Genomic DNA, 26,588 nt, shown 5'->3' on the forward strand with positions numbered 1-26,588 from the left:
AGCGCTCTTGTCGTGTGCGACCCAGAGCTCGGCGCCGCAATCAGCAAAGCTTTGCAGATGCGACGGCCGCGCGCCGGCGCCGCGCCGCCCGGCGTCAACGGTGTACTTCCTCACACTAAGTCATCGCGGCAACAAACTGCATTTCCACGTTTTCATGTTCTAAGAATGTCTTGTATACATTAGTGTATCGAGCCCTAGAAGAAAATTGTCAACAAGTAAAAAACATTGAATTGTTTAGAAGTGGGAAAATTAAACTGCAACACACACATTTCCTCGGGCAAAGAACACGACGTAAGAACTCATCTATTTCAGGTGAATTTGAACTGGTGACATTTAACTAAGCTTTTTCATATTCATTTCATTTCAAGTAAAGGAGCGCGTGACGTGCTGTTAACAAACAAACAAAGGGCGCGCGCCGTGCGCTGTGTTTGTGTCGACGCAACTTGTACAGTGTCGCAATTGTGATCGCTTATAGAAGCATAACTTTTTGAACAGATCTTTAGCTCGGACAGGGCGGAGTATCGACACGCGATTGCTTTGAAACAAAACACGTAGGAACGTCCGCTGCCATTGCTCACGCGTCGCTCTGATCCGCGGAGTCGGTTATCGATCGGCGCGCGCGCCGCGTGCCGCGTGACCATTTCGCTCACTGCGTTTCTCGTAGATCACTTCAGGCTGACCACGTTTTGTGTGAGCTCTTACTCACGCCACAGCCTCCAAAGGCTGCCGGATTGTGAATTTTAAAACATTATTTCGACTGTCCCTGGACAGGGACTGTAGCAGGGTCAATCGTCATGTCCGATGTCGTCAACATTTCAACATTCACATCCAGCCTATCTAGTCTTAGCTTCGTGTGCAAGTGTGGAACCCTGCCGAATGTCCCGTGGCCGCCCCTCGGGAGAATAAACTCTGGCCACTGGTTGTATCCCTTTCATCACAGAAGTGTACCTCACGGGGCTACTCCGTAACACAAGCCCCGTAACCAAACCCGACCAAACCGTCGCCGATAATGGGGAGTGACTAAATCTATCGCCGGGAGAGCGGGCTTCTTCCCGTAAGCCTGCAGTCCTAGAACTTCATTACACTGTCCTTTCCAAGCTTTGCTGCGTTGGAATTTCAAGAAAAACGTGCAAAGTTTGTGCGCTCAGATATCAGTCAACATTGGCACGCGCTGACGGCGGGGCCGGTGGCGGACGCGCCGGCCGCTGCTCCCGCGCCAAGCTCAACCACGTCAAGCACGAGGTGAATAAATTGATCAAACACACCAAAAGTGCGCTCGACCGGCTGGACAGCGAGATAAACACTTTATCCACGAGGATCATGTAATTACCACATTTTTAAAATATTTCTATGAGAAAATTCTATTTGTGAGAAATCCAGTTGCATTTTCCGTTCAGGCCATTTGCAGTTCTCATTGGAAAATAAACGATTCTTAAACAAATGAATTGTAGGCTCGAATATAGATAACTTCACATCACATATGCGCATACATAATGCTTATTCAAATTTATAACTTTTACTGTTAATTATAGCGTTGCATTATTGAAAAAGTGTAAAGCAGTGATTCCCAAAGTGATCTATACCGACCCCTAGGGGTCTATGACAACCTGTAAGGGGTCTACGTCAGCGAAAAAAAATTTGGGGGTCCATGAAATAAAAATAAAGGTCCGCGATAGTGGATCTCAATACATACACTAATAGTACCTATTTACTTACATTACACTATCTAATAATATTAAAACATTTACATTATTTATAAAAGTACCTATGAGGTAAAAAAAATATTATATATGTTTATAAAATTGTGTAAGTTGATGTTGGTATTCGCTTCGTGGTCGCAATACATTTTGAACCTGAGTTAACCTTGTAGTAAGTAGAACCTTGTTAAAAACCTGAGAGTCTCGTCATACCTAGTGGAAAGGGGGTTCAGCGCTGTTACTAATCTCCTAACGAAAAAAAGAAACAGACTGGACATCATTAGCCGAGGAGATTTGAGATTAACCCTTACAAAATTGACGCCAAATGTTGATAATTTATTATTAAAGTATCAGGTTCATCCTTCTCACAAAATATTGACTTATTACTTATGTTATTTTATTTATAGTTTATTTTATGTTTATTTAATGTTACGTATATTTTATATAACAGATACAAAATTTTATTTTGTGTAGTTTTAATTTAATTTCAATTAATAAATGTATATATTAACATATGTATTTACTTTAAGTTTTTAACACTAAACTTTACTACAGTTAGAAATTTACAGGAAATCAATATCAGGTAAGTAGGGGGTCTACTCAACGCGGAAAAACATGGCATGGGGTCTACGACACAAAAAAGTTTGGGGAACTCTGGTGTAAAGCATGTCTTTAACGACTTTTCTGATTTTTATAGTGTGGGTTGTATACACTTCATGCGGTCTAAATGGATGATTTTCAAAAATTGTTGTGGCATGGAACATGTTAAATGGATAGCTGCTTATCATTCGAACAGGAGATAGAAAGATTACAAAGTCTAGGCTCAAAGAAATCAACATGGCAAAAGATATCAAATAACGTATAATTGTGATACATTGGAGGTAGTAAATTTATCAAGAGCTTTGCAAAATGTGTCATGTTGGTTGGTTTGTGCGGAAACATTCACAAGTGCAAAGGGTTAATATGTAGTAATATGAATTTTAAAAACCTTTTTTACTTATTCATTATGTTATTACTTCTGAAACTATATATTTTTGTATAGGATGTGCTTGTTTGGTTTCGGTTCATGTTATTAGGCCGGGGGCTTTGACAGCGTCATCAGATCTGAGTTCGCGGAGTGGAAGGGTCGGACTTGAGTATAAAACAGAAGCTGGACAGGCACGCTCCAGTTGCTTGAAGTCATTCGCACAAATGAAACCCCTACCAATGTGCGTCGTGGTGAGTGGTGAGTGGTGAGTGGTGAGTAGTGTCTTGTTCTTGTTCTATTGTGAACGATGCGGTGGCCCGTGCGGAGCGCCGCAGTCGAAGCGGACGCCGGTGCTGTGTGGTTAGCGCTTGAGGTGTGAGTGTCTGCAGCAGCTGTGCTATGGTGGTGGTGCATGTTCGGTGGGAACTCTGTGCTGAGGTGTAGGGGGAATAGTGAGAGAACTCGCTGTAAAGGATAGGGTGAACCAAACATCAACTGACAGCGCGAACATCGTTTTAAAGCTTTTACACCTAGAAACAATCACCTGACGAATATAATATTATGTTGCTTCTTGATACATTACACTTCGAGGTGTCTCTTCGAGATCACCGGCAACACCAAGGGTCCGTTGGTCTTTCCCAAGGAGTTAGGTTGGCTTGGTTAAGGCCGACTGTAACATAAAATAAGCACAGTGCCGCTTGGTTGCCGAAACCAGTCTGTTGATACAAGACAAAGACAAGAGGACTATATCGTCAGATCTACATAAAATAAGATTTTGAACACTCTTAAGGTTTTAAAAATAATACACAAATATGTAATAAATATTTATTTAACTAACTTACAAAATATATGTTAAATGATAATCTTGACTAACATACAAGCATTTTCATTGTTTTGGGGAAGATATAAAAGTTTTGAATGGGTTTAATATATAGCTCAGGGGTAGCCAAGTTCTTTGATAGTCTGAGCCATTGTTCGAAATTTGAAATATTTCGCGAGCCGTATTAGATTACGCATTTAAAACATGAAACAACCTTTTTTTTACAAAAATTATATTTACAGTACCGAAGAAAGAGACAATCTGCCAATTTCGATTTAGTAGAGCGTTATCGCTGTCGCACGAAGTATAAACAGTGCCGTATCTGTTAGGAGTTGTACAACAAGTATCATTTGCTTCTTTTGATAATTTTTTTTAATTCTTTGTTTAAGATACGACAATTTTTCTATAAGTGAGCTTTTAGGTTGTGGTAAAATAAAATAAAAAGACATGTTCACATTAAGTTTACTTACTTAATTATTTTCGAAAATTACAACTATACGTAATTAACACCATTATACCTGTTGTTAAAATAGGACATTGTAATAAAATAAAAATAATAATAATTCTAATTCTCAGCTACTTCCATTTCACTATCTGTGCCTTTAACAATAGGTGCAAGTACTTTTTTAGCTCCTAATAGATACCATTTGTTTATATTTCCAATAGACAACTTTTTAAAAGAAGCCTCTAAACAACAAACCTTTTCTACAGATTTTTTTATTACCTCGTAAATTATGTTGTAGTGTATTGAAAAAATTTTCAGGTGAAGGCTACCTGGACTTGAAGGTGCGGCGTGCCGCCAGTGGCCTGGCCCTTCGATGCTCTGACTCCGTCAGTGGAAATACAACATATAACAAACATGAGCTCGCACACCATATAGTATGAATCTTACTTTTTTCGTTTATTGAAGTAGCACTGACTATTATATACAGGATGATCAACTATAAGTGTGAAAGCTTTAAAAATGTGAATATATGAAAACATTAAAATTTTATTCTTTAGAAAGAGAACCCCGAGTTCTTGGATTTGGTGTTTCCCCGTGAAGTGCCGGCGGTGTGTTGTCTTTTTGGCACCTTCGCACCCACGCCTCCGGAACAGAGGCCTAGGGCTCCAAGTCGTCGAATTGAGCGCCAGCAGATCGCAGCCCTTTCAGCTTTAATAACACCATTTTAGCCATAGGATGTCCACGTATTTGTACCAGGTCTGGATGGCAGTAGACCGCATGCAGCGTCTTTTATAACTTTCAAGTTTTCCTATCATCCTTATGGGCGTATGCGACATGCTCACATGCAAAGACTCTCGGGGAAAGACATCAAGGATAGTTATTATAGTACTGTGTACTGTGTTTATGCTAGACAATGCTATGTAACCCTAAGTACAGTGTTTGATTTAACTAAACTATATACTATACAGGATGTTGAAAGAGATATAAAAAGCTATCAATAATAAACAATGATACAAAATGTATGTGTTTTTAGAACGTGTATTGCAAACTTTGAAAGTCCTATGGTGATGTTTAAATTGCCTTCAGGTTGGAGGAGACAGGAGTTGTTCGGGAGATGGTGAAGATGGAAGATGTGTCGAAAAAGTTCGCAGTCTTACTTCCATGTGGTGCTGCACCCCGGAAGTTTGAGTCGCACCATTGAGAATATTCACTATGTGTCGTTCCTCGTCCGCGACGCCATGGTCGCAATTGATATTGGTGAGTTCATTAGCAATTTGTAAATTTAAATTTAGAATACACCAATACCTCGCTTTGCGTCGTTTCGTTTTGCGTTTTTTTCGAAGTTGCGTCGCTGCTTAATTAGTACTAATTTTCACTGTGCGTCGTTAGAATTTCGAGGTTGCGTTGTTTTGGGTTCGAGTCTTAAATTTATTTTTTGCAATTTTCTTTTTTTTCTAAAAGATGGCAACTCTTTTGTTTCTAATTGCCATCAAAATGTCGCCATGCCATCAAAATTCGGGGATTGCCTTTCTAACTAAAGACAACACAATTTTAATACAGTTTTATTTTCACTTTGTTTTGCTAATTTTAAGAGTTCAGTTTCAATTACGTAGTGTGTTGTAATGTAGTGTGTTGTGCTTTTTTTTTAAAGAGATTAATAATTTATATAAATTTTTACGTGTTATTGATATTAAAAAATATGTTTGATTATTATATTATAATTTTAATAAGTTAATTTCATTTTCATTATTAAAAAAAATATAAGGATTAAAAATATTATTTATATCATAGTTAGAAAAAAATTGAGTCAATTTAAATCATATGTTCATCAATCAATCAATCAATTTTAATCACATGTATATTATTGAAATAAAGAAAATAATAATAGAAAATAAAATAAATAGTTTTTAAATAAATATTAATATTAAATATTTCATTAGAGACAATTCTAGAAACATAAATAAATAAAACTTAAAGTCCTCTTAAAATACTAAAAATAAAATATAAGAAATTCAATAAGTATTTATTAATATCCCGGATAAAATACAAGTTCGCTGTTCGTAGCGAACGGGGGTGTCTGGTGACTGCGGGGAGTCACTCAGGGAGCGGGTGGGACGGTCCTTGGCATCTGCCTTGTACTCGTCCGGGTATTTATTGGCCATCTTACGGCTGAAAGTGATGACCGGATCTTCGCCGAAGGGAGGGCCCGTATAATGACGCCAGGATTACGCCATTGTTGGGTTGAGTAGTGAGGATGGGGTCGGACTACTCGACATCTCCCTGCCATATGGCAGGGGGGAGGGAAGTACACTGCGAGCACGGAACGATGGAGAGCGCGGGATCGCGGTAGTCTAGATGAAGTGACCTCTGAGGTCACTCTGGGCACCCCCGTGCCGGACAGCGGTGTCCGGCGAGAGGTAAACCTGCGTTACTGAGAGTCACAACGCGTCAGCAAATCTAACTAAGCTCGGCGAAGACTGAACCCTAAACCGTTGTGCTGGTGAAATGAGATAAACGGATGCTATTGAGAAATTAAAAATAATTTATTGATCACACAACCACTATACAAAGGTAGGCGCGTCGGAGCGAGAGTTTATTACGGCGTGCTTGCGTGTGCGCTCATGTGGGGCCGAACCCAGAGTGCGGTGAGACGCGCGCGCCGAGCGACCGGGGATCCGGGCTGCTGGCTTACGTCAATGCGCTAGGGCGCGCATGTTGCCGCCGCGGACAGGACAGTCCGATGTAGTGGGACTGTCCGCCATATCACTCCCCCCTAGAGGCCATGTCTATGGACGATAGTATTCCGGCAATTTAACATGGCGTCCAGATCGTGTTACACGGGGACCCTCCTCAGCAACTTTCGGCAAAAACGTATGTGGGTTGTTCGGATGCAGTACGTAGGCCGGTTTGATGCGATCTGTTGAAACCGTAACCGTGCGCCCGAACATTGCCTCTGACGAACACCTCAAGCGTACACACCGGGACCGTTCTGCAAGTTTACCTTACAAATGTGCTTCGACGTGCTCGTGGCTTGCAACGCCCTCGCGGCCGCCCACCGCGGAAACTTACGTGACTACCTTATAATACAGACATAGATGCTTATGTTTCAATTAGCCGTAGCCACTGGTGAGCCAGCCACGTGTATGGGTTGTACCGTCCGGTTGTACCGTCCGGTTGTACCGTCCGGTTGTACCGTCCGGTTGTACCGTTTGCGATGAGAGAGGCTGTTGCGTTGGCCAGACAAGAACGCGGAATATCTAAAACGCAATGGTTTGAGTTGAACAAGTGTTTTAGATTTACTTACATTGGTAGCTTTTATTGGCGCTATATATTGTTTTGGTTTGTTTTCTTCATATTTTTAATCACAGTATACATTAGTTTCTTAACATGGTTTCTTTCACCGAAATTAAAATGTTAGTAACATCTTCACATAATTTTAAGTAGACTTCTTTGTCATTGTAATATTTTATCTATATACCTAGTCTAGCCATAAGTTCTGCTACAAAGAAAATATCCGATAATTTTTAAAAAAATAATTATAATTTAAAGTTGTGAATGTGATTGATGTAGAGTGAAAAAGAAATGTTAACGTACTAAACTATTTATTCAAAGTGTCCATCCTTAGCGTATATATATCGCACGCTTTTAAACGGTCGGGTCATGCGTCGATGGAAATTCGAAATTCAAATTAATATATTTTTTTAATATATGTATACAGCCAGTAACAGAATTTATATATATATAAAAGCATATCGTACTACAGATACTAAAATTAATACTAATTTATAACAAAGAGTTAAATAAATAGATTTAGATAGGTATCTAGCTGTGAAATGTCGATCATATCGACTGCAATACCGTGTCAATAATTTTCTGTAGTTCAAAAGGTTTTGTAACTTGTGACGTGATAAAGAATACGGTACTTCTGTAGGACGCGTGAAGTAAACAAACATCGATGTACCCTTAAAGCGTGTTTATTTAAATTACATTAGTACATAGTACATTGTTTACTTATTATTTACTCTGCGAGATCAAATAAAGAGATTCGTAAAAGTAAGAAACATGACTTACGGTTAAAATGACGACGATCAAACTGTTGGGGAACTTTTTAAATTGTACCTCGTCTCATTGTTTCAGATGGACCTAATGCTGTTAAAAGAAATCTGTCCGGCGGCCGCTACAGATATCGAAGATTTTCAATTTTATTAAACCTTATATCTATCAGGCAGAGCGCATCAAATAAAATTTTAAAAATATTTTGTTAAAACACGTACACCTCAAATTGACGAAATTGCAGCACGAGCCAAAGTCTGTTCTTTTCGAAGATATTAAATATTTTATTATTAATGAACTATCGTGATTTTTTTAATATTATTTGTAGACGCTACGATACATTTTGTTTTTAGTTTTCATTAGATCTATGAAATTTAGAACAAAAACCATTGATCGCGGATCAACTTCATAAGTTCAGAGAGATTCAGTTGATCCTAATCCACCTAATGCTGACGACGGACAATTGACAGCATTCCGTATGTTCCACCAGACTGGAAATATTTCGGATACAACTGTTTTGTTACGTTGTTTAAAGTCAGTGGCGTACCAGGGGGGGGGGGGGATGCAGTCCGCACCGGGCGGCACTTACCTTGGGGCGGCAATTTTTATGTTTACTTATAGTTGTAAAAAGCAACTTATTCATTTCATATTTATTTTCTTTCTTGAATAATAAATGATTATTATGATTATTAGAAGAAGAAAATAGTAAAACGAGATCAGATGCTGGAATATTATTCAATTCTATGCAATCATTTTCTTTTCTATGTTACCTTCATTTATGGGAACCCGTCCTTTTAGAAATTAAGGACGCTCAAAAACACCTGCAAGTAAAAGGGTTAAATGTCCATCAATGCCATATAAAACTAAATTCTTTGCAAACACATTTCATGGAACAAAGAGATACGCTAGTACAAAACCCTGTTATAGCAGCCAAAATAATTTGTGAAGAGTTGGAGATATCGACTGAGCGTCGAGTTAGAAGGAGAAAAATATGAGTGGGGATAATTTGTGAGACGTGGGGCTATCCTTAGAAGAAGAAGTACGAAGAGAAATGTTTTCATCTATGGACAGATTTATAAAGGAAATAAAAGAACGCTTCGATCAGTTGCATGGCCTTGTAAGATAATATTCGTGTATAATACCGTGTAACCTACTAAATGAAGAAATTGAATGTCAAATAAATGACTTGATTTACATTGATAAAGAACAATTCCATTAAAAGAAAAAGGATCCAGGTTTTTATGGCTGTACCTACACTAAAAAAAGAGGCAAAACATCAGAAAAACGGGGAGAAGGGCCCTCTTGATCTGTTAAAATTTATTCAGCAGTATAGGTTGGAAAATTCTGTTCCCAACATTGTAATTTTGTTAAGAATTTTTTAACAATTTCAATCAGTGTCGTTGCGAAAGATTCTCAAAATTGAAGTTGATAAAAAATTATCTTCGTTCTACAATGAGTCAATTAAGACTACAAAATCTTGCAATATTGTCAATAGAACAAGAAATTACAAATAATATAAATTTTGAGAGCATTATACACGATTTTTATAGTATGAAGGCTAGAAGAGTAGATATTATATAAATATGTTTACGAGTGCATACAAATATGTCTAAAAAAATTTACTCTGTGTATTAATTAATATTGATTAAATAACTTAATAATTTATTTAGGTGTTAATTATTTATTTGTATATTAATTTATAAAAACCACAATTTGATTGACTTATAATAGAAGGGGCGGCAAACTGTAGATCGCCCCGGGCGGCAAAAGTTCTAGGTACGCCACTGTTTAAAGTACCGGTACAATAAATTAATCAGTAAGGTTTGAAACCAAAAAATAAATCTTTAACGTGTACGTTTTAGTTTTTAGTAAAAAATCGTTACAACTCATTACAATGAATATGTAAAAATCAATGTTACGTTAAGTTTTGCTTGTTGAACATCTCGTGGTATGTCGTTTACTTTAATATATTCAAAACATGCCTGCATAGTTATTAGAGTTAAATTTTAACTTTGTATAATTGTTTTCCATCACATCAGCTGCTAGACGGCCGCCGCGAGCCGCGGGCCTTTTCAAATATCGTCACGACCTCGCGCTGCCCGCGTCCAATTCCCAGCCAGTCCCCGCGAGCTCAATGCACAGAGACTTGTGGTCATTATATTCAAGTGTTTGCATCTCAAATCAATTAAAACTTCTTATTTATAATATATTGATTGTTTTTGTTTTAATGTAAGCTTTATCATTGATATAATTCGAAACACATACTGCATCAAAGAAATAATTTTAAATCAAATAACAAACCTCTTAAAGATGATTAAACATAGAATCATTGTTGTATATTTATATATTTAAACCCCTTTCACTTATGAGTGACAATATTAATATTAAATAAAATGCAATATTAACTACGTATGCATTAGGTGAATGTCCTGCGTTGTTTTAATACAATTTGAAGTGTTCAAATTTGGTTGCGGCCGCTAGCAAGTCTCGTCGGCAGTGTACGGACCGTCTGAAATGTTGTACATAAACATACAATTAAAGTGACAACAAAGCTGTGCCTATTGCCGACAGCGGCTGGACAACCAACCAGTTCACAGACCAGAAGGTCATTAGAACAAATTCAATGCTGCTTAAATATCTTTAGGTGCCGGTACTGCTTTACTGCTTCTGTTTAAATCGTGGGCCCACTTAAGTTATGTAACCTCAACTTAACTTTATGATGCTTAAAGTAATGAAGATGTCGCTTGAATTTTGATTCTCTCATTGTTCTAATCCAGTAAAAGATTCGTGTATTCACCAAGAGATATATTTAAGTGTGCCCAGATTATAGGGTTTTTTTTTTTTTTTAAAAATGAAACGATCACATGCAATTTGGTTATATGTTTATGCTCGAAATTGAGTATTACAAATTTAATATCTTTTCGTTCTAGATATATACACGAATTGATATGAGATTTTCTCAATTTGGCTATTAAATGTGGGCTAAATTTATTGAGGGAGGTTTCGTGTTTTGGTAACGATTTAATAATTTCAGATGGATCAAGTGACAAATCTCGATAATCAAACTTAACGGCTGAAATATTTATAACGGGAGACCATAGAAATGCCAGCGCAATGATCATAGATCACGACTGCTTCGCCACATGATCGATCGTTGTGGTCGGAACACCGGAGTCGCATCTTGCCGGCGCGAGCGCTTCCCTCGTCGCTGGAGGGATCACAACGGCTAAACTTGTAGCCGGTTCTCCGATGGCTGAAAGAATCACTGGACATACATCAACAATTTTGTATATTTTTTTTAATATCTATCAAAGCTTACAGTCAGTTTATTATTGATACTTACGATATCATATTTAGTCTGAAAAGTTTACTTATTATTAAAATGAAAAAAAAAACTTTTTTTTAAAAAATGGCAATACACATACAGATTATGTATTACGTAATCATCAGTTGAAAGTGTCGACATTATACGAGGGTAGGGGAAATAACTTACTTGTTTGGAGATACTCTAAAATCGAGCTACCCCCTATAGCGCGGTCTTTTCATAATGGATTTTCTGTCCATCATATAACAAGTCTACCCTTGCGACGCGGGTATCCCCCTCATTATATTTCTGCATGTTCAAATTTATTACTGTTTTTTAAATTCGCGTTCGCCGTTTTGAAAATTATTATTTGAATTATAACCTTTCAAAGCTTCTTAGTAAAAGATAATATATCTTTTATTTTCTTTTGGCAGTTTCGCACCAGAACATGTCGGACTCATCGGGAATTGTACAACAATGGCACAGAACATTGTACATTATTAAATTACTTATTAACAAAAAATAATGTTTATTTTAAATAGGAAATAACAGAAATTCAAATCGACAAATATAGGCAAATGTAATTAATTCAATTGTTAAAACCCGTTGCAGTCTTCAGAGTTGATCCTAATGACAGACACTCAGTAATTTGATTCTTCTTATTGTCAGCTGATACATGCCTACCGCGAGTTTTGGTCCTCCTCCGGAGATGGGCACCATGACCAGCGTTCCTGCTGATCCGCCTGGGTAGGGGGCGCACTTGAACCGCGTCCACTGGCTCATGGTGGCCTTCGCTAGCACGAGCGCTGTGCACCGCCCACGGCCGCTTGCGACGAGTAACTCTTCGAGCTCCGTTGTTAACCTTGTCTCTTCTGGATATCTTCGTAGCTTCGTAGCTTCGACGTAGCTCTTTGGGAGACCCTGAACCTTCTTAAAAGGCAGGATAGCAACTACATCTCGGATCATCACAGACAATAAAGGTCAAAGATCTTCGTGTTCAGACTTCCTGAACGCTGACTGCAGCAATCCTTCAATCTATATAAATATATATATAAATGATCTAATAGGAATCTGATTAGTGTTGGATGATAATTTGAAAAATCAACTCTTTAACTAAAACCTAGACCTTATGAAATAGATATCATTATAAACATTATTCTAATTGTATATTTATAACTATGCTATAAAAAGAAATATATTGAAATACACACATTTTCATTACACAAACATGCTTACTACACCAGAACGTGGTATTTAAGTACAGAGATAGAGTTCCACAGGGAACTCATTGAAATTATTGATAGAAATGCGGCAACGGAGTTTCTCGAATTTAAATATTCTAGTCCAGTGATGACAAACCATACAGGAGCTCATTTTAATAACACCTTCAAAGATAATTCATTTCGTAATTTAAATATGTAATTCTGAAATATACACCAATCGTAATATTCAAAACATTTAAATATATTGTATTTGTTTCCAACTAACTTCTTTGAGACAAGAGTTGATTTTTGGTCCAATTTTTTTGTATTAAGGAATTAAAAAGACAATATATCTATATATGATGGCTTTTACCCTTGTGATGTGTGACAAATAATTTCAGTTTTTGATTCAACATCACCAACCAAACAAGTTTCCTCCGGCATTAATAAACCAAAATTGACTCCGTACTTCATAAGAGCTTAAAACAATTCTGTAAAAAAGTTACACTGGGATAACCAATTTATTACACCATGTCTGCCCACTAGTGGACCATGATATAAATTCACCTCACTCGTATACAATAAATACAACGCAACTAGTCACAAGGCACACGTCACTTTGGTGGCGACCTGCTATTTGTGATGGTAGGCGCATCTTTCCCTGACCTCCCTTTCTTGACCATTAACTTTCCTCTTTTGAAATCAGCTGCTTCTTTCTTCTTTCTCCTTTTCTTCTGCGAATGAGTCTTCGAAAATATCAACGCCTGTGTCAGCCGATTGGTGGCTTTTGGCAGCCCTGAATGGCTCGATGCTGATGATGTCAGAGACGGTGCTGTTGAATGACACCTGCCGAGTTTCCCCGCTTTGGTTTCTCGTTGCTTGTCTGCTGTTGCACGTTGCCATATTATTGTGATTCTTCTTAGCAGGCGGTGTGGCTTGTGGTTTTAATTTCGTTTTCTTCACTTTTACAACTACGGAAGGCTCCGGTGATTCTCTCTCATTTTCACTTCCACCGGCTCCTCATTTTCACAATCAGTTATATCTTCATCTGATTTAACGATTCTCTTTGACAGTTCCACTCTCCGAATAACTTTCTTTTCCTTTGCCTTATAACATCTTTTTCAACTTCTCCATCAACTTCATCATCAATTGTGTTATTCTTATCTCTCAGTTTCTTTGTTGATTCCTTGAATTCCAATTTACCGGTTTTAGTTGTACACTCACCTTTTAGGCAGCTTTCAAACAGTTGCCTACATTTTACAAAATCTTCTTGCTTTTTTGGCTTTAATGAATTGATATATTCAAAAAACTTTATTAATGCATCTGAAAATAAAAAAACTGTGTTATTAAGATAAATTTTTATAACAATTTGCAAAGATTCAATGCTTGAAATTAAAATACAAGAGAGTAAGAAAGGTTTAGAGGGTGTGTGGTATCATAGCTGGCACTGAGGGATATTTCTTAGTGATTTCACTTCGCACGTCCTTCGTGAAGGCCTCTTTGGAAGCCTGCACTGTTTCGGGCTGCTTCAGAGACCTCTCCCAAGGCAGCTCACCCACCAGCCACTGCAGCATGTTGTGAGCGAGAATCTCCAAGTCCCCTCGCATTGTCGGCACCGAGTACATCACTTTATTATTAACGTCACATATAAATACGTGAAAAGCTCGCATCCAGCGTTTATCCCGGGTCGTTGGTCCACCTAGGGGCGGGTCTACCCCCACCGCATCTACCAGTTGGTCGACAACACTGGAACATTATTTCGGCCCGGACGACTGTCGAATGCTACATGGCCAACCAACTAATAACTTAGAGCTATGTCAATAGCTATGGTTCTTCTGCATATCTTCTCATTTGATCTCACAGCGAAGCACCAAGCATAGTTATCTCAGTTGATCTATGGGTGACATAAGCTATAATGTTTCAGATCCATGTCATCACAAACAACACACCCCGGTCAAAGACCTTCTTCGTCAGACATTGTGGTATCGCGGACAAGATTTTTCAGAGTTTTCGGGACAATATTATTACTTTATTTGTTGTAAGCAGTGGCAATCCTATATAATTAACGCACAATGTGTATGAATTATATAAGATTGTATCCCGGGAATTGAACCCATGACCTGCTAATGCCTAAGTCTCAGACCTCTACCGCTAGACTACCCCCACTGCGGATAGATGCTACCATACATTAATTGACAGCAAATATATATATATATATATATATATATATATATGTATAAACACCTTTCAAGCTTTTACATTTATAAACCAATCACCCTGTATAAACAACACTCAATTATACATTATGATGTCTAATGTCTTCTGCGATTGGAATCTACTACTACTAAATTGAGAAGTAAATTATGGTAATTAGTATTTTGTATTACAAAATTCTACAATCTCGCCTCCAACATGTGCATCTCGACTGATGTATTCTATAGTGCCATTGCGGGCACATTCCGGTTCCGGCTTAAACTCCTTGTCATTCACTCTTGTAGCGAGACCAAAGTCAACGAGGCATGCCTGGTTTTCTGCGCCCTTTTTTAGACCCATTAGAATATTGGCACCTTTTATATCTGCATGAACGTAGCCTTTACCGTGTATATATTCTAAAACATCAAGCTGAAATAATGTGTAAAAAAATCAAATTGAATAAAATCATTTACTTTAATCATATTAGTGTTAAACAATATTTATTTTATATATTACAGTCGTTTCCAGTTTACAATTTATATAATATATACCATAATCTGTATAACAATATTTGTCGAAAAAGAAAGTTGTTTAATATTTATCATCAGTACTACTCGCTGTATGGCAGTCGAGACAATCTAACAGGTTGTAGAGATAAAACTCACCGACACTATCCTTTTCATTGTTAAAAGCTATAGTTTAGAAAAGAGCACCAATTATCTGAACAAATAATGTGAAACACTTGCCGTTTGTTACTTGACAGTATAGCCTGACCAAATCGAACAGGAAGATCAAAAGTCAATTGATGAATGACCAGTCGGTAAAGTGTTAATTTATATTTTAACGATATAATTGCAATACAATTAAGATGATTACTGGATGTTTTAGAATGGTAATGAAATTTCCTAAGGATGTTATAATAAATAATATAACAATGATTAGGTTGAAGTACTTTTGACAAGTTAAATTATAATTGGAAAACCAATGTTAAATTTTAACATCAAATAAATGTTGTATTGTACAAAATTCCCCAGTTACCAATCAATAACAATTTAATTTAATATTATTTATTGTACACGCTAGAAAATATATACAAATAGTTGCATAAAAGTAAAGAAATAGTATAGTGAGTGTGGTCTTATCACACAAGGCAATTTCTTACAGACAAACCAAGTGTGGAAACAGTAGAGGGATAAATAATGGGTAGTTAACGTGCAACCACAGTATAGTACAGTATAATACATGTTTATAAATACAATAATAGATAAAACATCAAACTGATTTGGATCGCACTTGCCTTAGAAAGAATAAAGAAACAGAGAAAGAAAAATCAATTGCAGGATAAATAATCAATGGTCTAGTAAAAATTTCTTAACCGTTTTTTTAAAAATATGTAGCGATGACTTCTTTAAAACTAGTAAACAATAATTCAACTTCATTGAAGTGACACCTTACCAGTTGCAGGCCAATTTGGAAAACCGAATTCGCAGGAAACAAACGCCCAGACTCGTTGAACAAACTCCAGAGATCCTTGCCGTATGTTTCCAACACCAGATATCTGTACTTTTGACCGTTGAACTCATGTGAACCGTTGCCATAAAATGATGGCGTGCCGAACGTTGATAATTATTTTTTCTGCATGAAATCGGCAACTGGAAGTATTGAAAGTGATATGAGGGTATAAACTAAAATCATACACAAATGTACAGATATGCTTACTAATGTAAGATAGACTTTTACTTACATCTTCTTTTTTGGCATTTCTTGTGTAAAAATTTTTTTTTACAAATAGCGGACCATTCATTAATTCATTCATGAGGTTCCTATAATAACAAATAATTTTAATGCTTTATATGTTATGATTATTATGAACAAATATGTGCTTTTTATGATGCACAGGAAGACATAATATATAGTGCATTGAATGAGTTTTAAATTTGAACAACCATGTTAGATGAGTGGTTCCTATTAAGTCTAATGTGTAGGTCTAGTTGTCTTATTAAATAAATATTTACACTATATATACAACACTACATATACAATACTGCAGCCCCACGCTTATTTATTTTAATTATATTCCTCTAACTAATTAATAACCAAGATAAAATTGTCTTACTACATTTAAATATAACAATTGCAATTTAAGGACATGTTTTAACATTGATCCACTTTTCATGATTTAGGTATTGACCGCGCCTCGAAACACGCGTTGCCTAGCAACGAGCTCTTACCCACGTGTCCGTCGATCGCATCGCGGCGGCGGCGGCAATGAAACGGATAAATGACAGATGGCTGTTGAGAGTCTCCGCGCTCATTATAAGTGCTAGCGGAGGTGCGGTCAGCATTAACAAGAAGCTACAGTACTACGACCACTCCTACAAAGACTTCAGTCGTAAAGGCTTCTAGGTTAAGTTTAACTAAGAATATTCTAGAAATCTTCCAAATAGATTATTTACCATCTGAAGACACCATGACCAAGTAATATAAAGCATTTGTTCACTAACTGATCATTTGAAAAATTATTAAAGATTCGCCCCACAATATTATGTGACCGTTTTCAAACAAATTCTTTTGATGCTTAAAAATTTTTCTAGCAAACTGGATTCTAGACTCAAAAACATAATTGTAAAAAAACAGGACTTTCTGGAATATCGAACAAAAGCAGATACAGGGGACAGTTATATCCTACAGAAATATTTGCTATACGATAAGAATTATATTATATATTGTATACGGCGTTACACTTACGATTTTTATGACAAAAGGATAATCTGAAGCCTTTTTAGGAGAACCTTCGTGACCGCACGCGGAGTAAATTTCACCAAACCGCCAACGCCGATCGAAGAACCTATTCTCTATTTCTTGTTCGCTATCGTGTCGGTGATGATTTCTCCAGCAGGTATAGGCGGTGCCATTTTATAGCCATTCGCCTTTTTCCTTGGCGCGCCCGCCTTTGCAGCTTTACCAGACATTTTTAAACTACTTAGTTTTTTAAATATTTATAACAAATTTAATGTTTCCGGATCAGTTTTATTTATAATTCAATCACGACTATAAACTTGAAGACTAAGTTCTTAAATTAAATCCAAAAATATTTATCGTTTTGTTGACACAACTTATAAAACCGTCGACAATGACGGCCATTACGTAAATTTAAAACACTATTGTGGCAAACGCTAAGTTTACATTTTTCAATTTCATTTCAATTTTCTTTATGAAATATAAATTTAAACTGATAAAATTTACAATAATAGTTATATATAAATTTTCTAAATTACAAAATCAATAAGATTCGCTCGTAAAGGAATCCTGAATCTATTTTATATCTTATCAACATATTGTAGCGATAAATCTATTTAAATCCTTTCCGTGATTTTCAATTGCTACTGAAGATGTACAGGTGTGGAAGGGAAATTAAGATGAAGATTATAAGCATAATTGATCGTTTAATGTTTTACAGCTTATATATACTTTAAAAAATCTAAATTTGAGCTGACCATCGCAGTCTGTGTAAGAATGAGATCGATCGAAGTGCATATGTATGATTTCTCTGGCACACACTATAATTAACAGATCTCAGGTGGCGGAGGAAGTATGTCCAAACCGCGGTCGCAGACATTATTTTTGAAATAATTTGACACGTACGTTTACGACGCCCGTCATTATTTCTTGTTTTTGGTTTGTGGGCGTCTCTATTTGTTATTGTAATTTATGTGCAATTTGTGTATTGTATAGTCTACTCGTGGCTACAATTGTTGTTTCGGTGTAGTATTCTTTTAGTAACTGTCTAATAAGCAAACTACTAAAATATTCCACTATGTATGTATGTACTTTATTTTTGATGCACTTATTTTATAACATCAGTTGTTAAAGTATGGTATGGTTTTATATAATATATGTGAAAAAATATCTTTTTGAAATATAAGCCGTTATATATGTTTAACCTTCGTTTAATATTCCAGCAAAAAAATGTAACATTTTTTTGCTGGAATATTGACTTCGTGAATGAGAGAATGCGTCCTGATTCACCACAAACTCATGCGATGATGTAATGTAATTTTGGCTGATTTGTATTTCATTTCACTATAAGGTTTACGGCAAATAGTAATCAAACTAAAATACTATAAAAATAACTAAGGATATATATATACACGGCTGCGAATGGTGGCGTAAAGACCTAGCGATGAACTATAGCTTTGTGCTTTGGAAAAGTGATGCCATCGTTGTGACAGTAAAGGAGTATTGCACGGTCTGTGTTGGACTGGTACTGAGGCATAGCTAGACTTATGTTTGACTAATTAGGCTACAGCAGACCTGTTGCTCGACTTGTGTTTAACTAATCTTGGGATTGCGTTCAGTAAATGTTGGGCTTGTGTCGGATAGTGCTGAGATTGTGTTCGGATTGTTGGACTTGTGTCGGATAGTGCTGAGATTGTGTTCGGATTGTTGGACTTGTGTCGGATAGTGCTGAGATTGTGTTCGGATTGTTGGGCTTGTGTTCAAATAGTGTATGGTATGTGTTCTTCTAGTTTTGGCCGTGTATTCGCCTAATTTTTGGCCATGTGTTCGAGTAGTTTTGGGCTTTTTTCAATTGCCAATATTGTGAAATTATAATCAATAAAACAACGTCTCAAATCCAAAGCTTTTATTTTTATTTACAATATGATCGTAACATGAAAGTAAACAAAATGTAGCGTACCAAAAAAATTACATTTAGAAATTGAATAAACGCATGTCCGATTATGGGACCGTCCGCAGATACAAAAGCTAAATACACGAGTCGCGGGTGGTCGCGGATGGTCGCGGGTGGTCACCCGTCGTCAGTCGCCGTTCGCCAGCCACCCTAGCGGCGCCAATGGTACGCATCCCCGGCGTTCCCATCGCGCCCTGCGGCCCCTGCGCACCCGGTGCTCTACCGCACCCGGTGCAATCATAACGCACGACGTGGCCCGTCGTTGACTAAATCTCGAAACATTAGCACCATTTGTAAAAAAAATATAACTCTTTCTCGAACAACAGAACTGCTCGGGGCCCGGCGCGGCGGGAGCGCTGCGGGGACGCTCTCACGCTGTATACAACTCGGGAACTGCTCTAGACGTCACACATGCCTCACAGTTACTAACACACCATGGTTAAAAAAAACCACTATTTACGCCGTCACAGGAGCGTATTCGTTTTACAATCAAATAATAACTAATTCTTCAAAACGGACTAGTGGTTATCGAAACACCCTTGTCATGTCGGGCACCCGGAGTTAGATAAAACCGCGTTCACACTGGCGTCCGATGTCTTTCCACCAGGATCATCTTGTGAACATAACTTTACATGTGTATAGTGTAAACAGACTAATTTAGACCATGGAAGGATTCAAATCCAAAAATGTGTAAAACAAAAGTTGAATGATTCCAAATAACAGCGGGATTGGCATGTGCCTAAAGCTAAAACTCAATGCAATTAAAGACATAATTTGGCACTTGTGAATGATAAAATGGAGGGTAGTTGAAAAATTTCATTACCGGTTTCAGTATAATATTCGACTCTGCACATCGTATTGATTTTAGAGCAGAGTCCGCATATGCGAAGAGAAGTAGGAAACTTCTTACAAATCTTATAAGAGCGGTCGCTTGTAGTTGTAAAAAAAACATTTTTGAAAGCGATCATAAAAAATGATAGTATGGACTCTTAGGTCTTTACTTGTTGTAGCAGCCATCGTTGCTTCAAGTTTATAATTTTAGAAGGGTATTGATTCTGATTGTAGATATTATTAAATTGAGCTGTACAAAAGAGAACATAGAAATGCATTATTGAATGTTCTATATCCAACGATGCTTACTGAAAGCATTACAAAAGTGAAACAATGACATGCTTGTCCTGAAACACAAATATGATTCTACCCACATCAACTGTTAACCATATGTGAGCGTACGTAGTTATTGCGACATTTGTTTCGATTCATTAAATAATTTGAACGCTTTGTGACCTTAATTGTACCTTTGTGCTCTCAAATGCAAAATGTTTCATATGGCAGAGAGTGCTGGTGTCGGGTGCGCGCGGGAATGATCCCCCGCCGTTACCTAGCACTAGCTCGGCGCTTCTTGCAGCCCATGTGCAATAAACGTAAGTGTAAGTAATACTACAATATACTCGTGTAACGCAATGTACAACAACTGCATACACTACTAACTGCGAGGTGACGCCGGGTGACGACACAACTGACTAAACTATACAAGAACGAGGGTGGACTGCGTCCGCAGCTCGTACCGTTTGGGATAATGTAAGGGTTCATTAAACAACGCGACAATTACTTGTAGACGACTTATTTGACACGGGTGCCTGGAGGATGATAAAATAAATGAATTATTTTACGATGATGTTACCGCAAACGCTGTACCGCGCCTCGGGTATATGCGCGGTGGGACGGAGGGAGTGCCTGCCGGCTCTTGTCTCAATTATCACCCACCTCGCTGCACTTTCCTAAGTCGCGGTCGAACAGTTTATATTTAATGGAATCAGGCGTTACCTCGCGGAAGTCCAGTTTATGTCACCACCCTACTGATTACACTGAGCTTGAATTTAACTTCCGAAAAGAAATAGACTAAACCGCGGAACTTCGAGAACATTAGCTTGGTTTGTAGCATTTCGGGTTTTTTCTACCTAAATCTTCGTCTTATAGAAGGCATATATTGCACAAAACACAAAAACAAACTCAGTAGGTAACAGAAAATCCAAGATAAACTACACTTCTACACTGCCAAATGAGCATTGACAATTTTATATGACTTGGAATCAAACCCTTAAGCGGTACCCACAATGTTTTATGTACGTAAAATAGGGATATTAATTAAAACAAAACAAAAGTGATATTATCGCAAAGCTTAAATTAATACATAAGAAATATTATCGCGAAGCCAACCAAATTGAAAATCAGTACTAATGATCTTGTGTACATTTTGTGACTATTCAATTTGGTCGGGTCCGCGACATCACTTTTGTTGAGTTTCAGAACGCGGCATTAAATCCTCCATTGAATTCAAACTTTGTGAAGCTATAATAAAGTGCAAATTGGAAATTCGATAGGAACACACCTACATTGCTTAGACAACAGTGAACTTTAATTGACTCGATAGGAACACACCTACATTGCTTAGACAACAGTGAACTTTAATTGACTCGATAGGAACACATTATTTCATAACAATAAAGCTCAAATTGACTCTACCTTATAGTTATAAAACGTTTGTAGGGAAAAAATAAAAAGGCTGTTTTTAAGGTTTCTGCGGCAATTTTTCGAATTTTTCTCGCTGTGAAACCATCCTTGAACTTCAACGAACATTTAAAAAAAAAGAATTGGCCAAATTGGTCCAGGCGCTGTTGAGTTATGCGCTTACCAACGCATTTTGCGATTCATTTTTATATTATAGATAATTGAATGATATTTCACACCAGTCTTCCAGATATTTTTTCTGTATGTGTTATAATTGATTTATTAAGAATCTCTATCTTAAAGCAGCAAGCCATGAATGTGTATGAAAAAACCGTTGTAATAAGATTTGTTGTTCAAAATGTGTTTTGTCAGTTTGATGTTCAACATAATTTAAAAAAAATCTTAAACTATTTTTTTTAGAGATTTAATAATTAGCTTTAATTCTCCATATACTAATAAATAAATGTTGTTTGTGCTATTTTGATACTTCTAAACATATACAAGTATAATGTTTTACGTAGGTTTTTCAAAAGTTTTAAATTTGTTAGACATATCCCTGAAAGTTTCATTTTATGCAAAATTTTATGAAAATATATATTTAAGAAACATTCCTATAGAATTCAGAGGTAAGATGAAGTGCTTGAAATTTTATTATACATCTTTTAATAAATATGGGAAATCATCATGTTGTGCTAAATATTATTTATATAAAGATTTAAATTAACCTTATCTCACAAAACAATTGAACAATGAGTTCCAACACAAACTGCAGCAGTTGCTTCAGTGGTACATATAGTATAATTGTAATGAAACAGAGATTAGCATGAGAACCAGTGCTCAATATAAGAAAGATCTCGATTAGTGGCTTGAACAGCTGTCAGAAATCAGTATATTTTATGGACATTAGACATTTAAGTTGTTTAAAAAAATATATTTTCATTTTTAATGAATTTCAAAATTGCTCCTATAATTTGGCCTTGCATGCCATTGAAGATGCATGCATGGAGGTATAGAGAAAGAGGTTTGCTATTTGATTCCATTCATTTTATGTAACTAACATTTAGTACCGACACCGACAACATTGGCCTCTCGCATTCCAGAAGAAAAATAAAACGATGATCACCTTATGCGGTTAAAAACATCTCTTTAAAACTTTTACACCAATCAAAATATATATATATATATAAAACATAAATCTTTAGTTTATAAAATACCTGAATTCAATAACAAATTTCACAAGAAAAATGAAGTCTATATCATAGAAACCAAAACCTCATCACAAAACCAATAACTGTAGGTTGATAAGTACTGGCTGGGACAACTTATTGGGCAAAACAACTTTTTAGATCATTCAAACTTCCTCAGCCTATTGGCCAAATGGGCTGTGGATAATTAAATCTCCATTATACAATAAGGAACGCCAGTTTGAATTAATAAATTTTGACAAAGTTCACTAAATATGAAATATGGTAAAAACAAAAACACTCATCATTAAGAACGATCCACAATCAAATTAGTTCATTTCGTGCAAATGTATTTTTAAATGATACTCAAATCTAATCTTTCCAGAAACTGTGACTATTTTCGCAAAAAAAACCCTGACATTTGAAAAGATAGAAATACCACTTTCAAAGACTGCTAATCATATGAAGGATTCTATTTATACAAAGGCTCTAAAATGCAATTTTCGCTGAATAGGTACATGCACAAGTCGGATATTTGTAGTCTGACCATAATAATGGGTACCTATATCCAATTTTCTAGTGAATCTTGATAGATGTGCTTATTTAATACCAGCTGTGCACCGGCCGCTTCGCGAACATAATTAATGTCTCTCACACCTCTTTGCGGGAGGGATTCCGTAAAATCTCTCAACTCTACATAGCGAAGGGAATATTTCTAAATGTTAAATTCACAGCCCGTCGTAGAAGAGGCTTCAAGAAGCGTTGGAAACGTGACATTTAATTTGAAAAATCTTGTGAACGTTAATGAATGGCAAATGAGCTCTGCGATTTTCTTACGAACATAGATCCGTCTACGGAGCGAAGTCTTGTCTTTAAGAGGCAAATTGCTAATACGACTGCTGCGTGTTAATATAAATTGAAGCAGCTTTTAAAAACTGCCAAGCGAGAGAAAATTACAAAATTCGTCAAACCATTGTTTAAGCCTTATATATTTGTGTTTTTATTTTGTCACCTAGGAACGTATTCCCTATAATTCCATATACATTACCATTCCGTATTCATGGTTTCTATATTGGCGGTGTATTTATGGAACATGTATCCCGCGAATAAAGAGCTTTAGTTATGTATAGATTTACAATTTCTATTTTACATTTTTGAAATTAAAACATATTATTGTAAAAATTATTTTTTTATAAAGGAGGATGCAAATAGAAAGATATTTATTACTTATAAATGCCCTTTTTTGTAGTTAAAACATGATTAATTTAAAAAATCAGTTACGTTTAGTTTGTTCACTAAGTAACAAACGTGCTGTTATTGTCATACACTTGGGGACTTTTTGTGAATCATTTATATTGGTGTAGTCGGTACTTCCCCGACAGTCTTGCGTCATCTTGTTAAACTGGGATAACAACAGAAAACTGAGAATTTTGCCGAATATTTGGGAAATCATACAAAAAAATCTATCGGGTATTTAATATGTTCTCGACAAATTATCAACCAATGTTTTTGACAAACGCACGAAAAAATTGTAAAAATAATATTTAATAATTAAAAACAAAACTTTTATAGAGCGAATAGCAACAAGGTATAGAATTCTTTACGTTTCCAACTATAACTAGCTCGATTCTTCAAGTCAAGAGTGGATAGATTCTTTATAAGCAAGCGCGTAATATCGCAGACCTGGTCGTCATCACTTAGCATCAGGCGATATAGATATCTCAGCGTATAATTGACAAAAACACTTAGCACGTACAGTATATTTTAATTGATATAAAATTGTGTTGTATATTATGTGATCGGTGAGAACCTAAGTGCTATTGTGCTGTATACAAGAAGCTTGGCTTCTATTGAGACATCTTTTTTTGTGTATAGTTTTGTATAAAGTACTTATAAGTAGTTACGTGGTAATCGCTGGTGCGTGAAAGATTTATTTTCTGTTATTAATATGTTATCTAAGTGTAGTACTTTTGACCAACTTACATTGTTAAACACGGGTACCACTCAAAAAAGTAATAAGTATCGGTCTTGATTTAAATTTTTATACGTACAATTTTTTTCATGATTCAGAATTTTAGGAAATAAGTATATACTGTGGCAACACTTGAAACATATTTGTAAGACATTTGTGAAAACATATCCACATTCATAAGGTTCAATTTTAAATATTAACCACTATTAATTTTGTATTTCACAAGATTGTATTTACGCCTCTTGAGTGTTATTAACCTTTTTTTTTTGTAAATAAATATCTTCGAGAAATATTTAGTTGTGCTAAATTCTGTTATGATCCAGGAAAATTGTGTTTAATATTTATAGTGCCTTTATTATTTTGACGAAATGTCCGCAAGTGATCCTGACACCGGGGAATCGTCCAATCTAAAGCCACCTTTTTCTCAATCAGATTCGCCATATAGTTCACCGTCTCAACAAGTTCCGCAGTTGGCTAACTTCTTAACTGTGCTATCGTGTGCTGATACTTCATCTATTAACGATGGCGGTAAGTTTATTATTGTTTAACAGAAATTCTGCAGTATAAACTTCATTTCGTCTTGAAATCATTTTTCATCATAAAAATCATATGCTACGCATTTACAAGTTTTTGGAAGTTATATATCAGAATTTAGAAAATAATGCGAAAGTCGTATATCTTGAAGTATAATGAATACTGCGTATTCATTATATATTTTTATCTAGCTTGTCACCTCTTAAGCATAAGGTGAAAAGTTGTTTTTCCAACTATTCTCATTCGTAATATAACTATAAATTCGCATCAGAGATACTACATAAACCTACAGTGTTTGGTATCTTTTAACTTTAAATCACTTGTTTAATTCTCTAGTTGTGTCCCATTAAGTATATATACACAAACTGCTGTGCACTTCGTTTCCCTTCAACCTGCAAATTTCAAAGTTATGTATGTAAGAATATTTTTTACAATTTTTATTACAGCACAAAATGGACAAATAAAAAAATCGCCACTTGTCAACATGATTTTGTGTTCCAAATTTAAATTTTTTAAGATGTTTTAGGTATAATTGTTTTGTTTTATTTCCTACACAATGGTTTTGATTGTCCGGAACTGATGAACTAAACCCAAGAGATGATCATCATCATTTTGTCAGCTGGTTGATGCCCATGCAAAGATTACCACAAATACACACAAGTCTTTCACTGTCTGCATCCAGAAACTTTTCTTACTATGTTGCAAGTCAATATTTAGCCACTTCCGCACATGCAGTGGTAGTCGTGCAACAAAGTGCACCGCCCGCCAACCCGCTGATAAATACGTATGCGGCAAACAATGTGAATCACACAACCGGCACCGCCAAATTACTCAACACGTGTTTCACCCCTACACGCGGCATCTTCATGAGTTATGTTACACCGATTAGTGCCAAACACAGAGCTCAGTCCATTGTTGTCCATTGTTTCGTATGAAGTTAGTGCTGTTAGCCTTGCGGCTTTTACAGCTTCATCTGTAATGTGTTCACGGAACAGAGGGGTCCGTGAATTATA

The 26,588-nt window shown here is 36.3% G+C and overlaps 1 pseudogene; it reads right to left on the bottom strand.

Annotated features, from left to right (window-relative positions):
- Window positions 1–13,102: 13,102 nt before the first annotated feature.
- LOC137921564 (serine/threonine-protein kinase VRK1-like) lies at window positions 13,103–17,653 on the bottom strand (annotated as a pseudogene).
- Window positions 17,654–26,588: the final 8,935 nt, after the last annotated feature.

Source organism: Battus philenor, unplaced genomic scaffold, assembly GCF_028537555.1.
Source record: "Battus philenor isolate CCGP_79_NKW_IND1 unplaced genomic scaffold, ilBatPhil1.0.hap1 SCAF_1, whole genome shotgun sequence".
In the NCBI taxonomy this organism is placed as follows: domain Eukaryota; kingdom Metazoa; phylum Arthropoda; class Insecta; order Lepidoptera; family Papilionidae; genus Battus; species Battus philenor.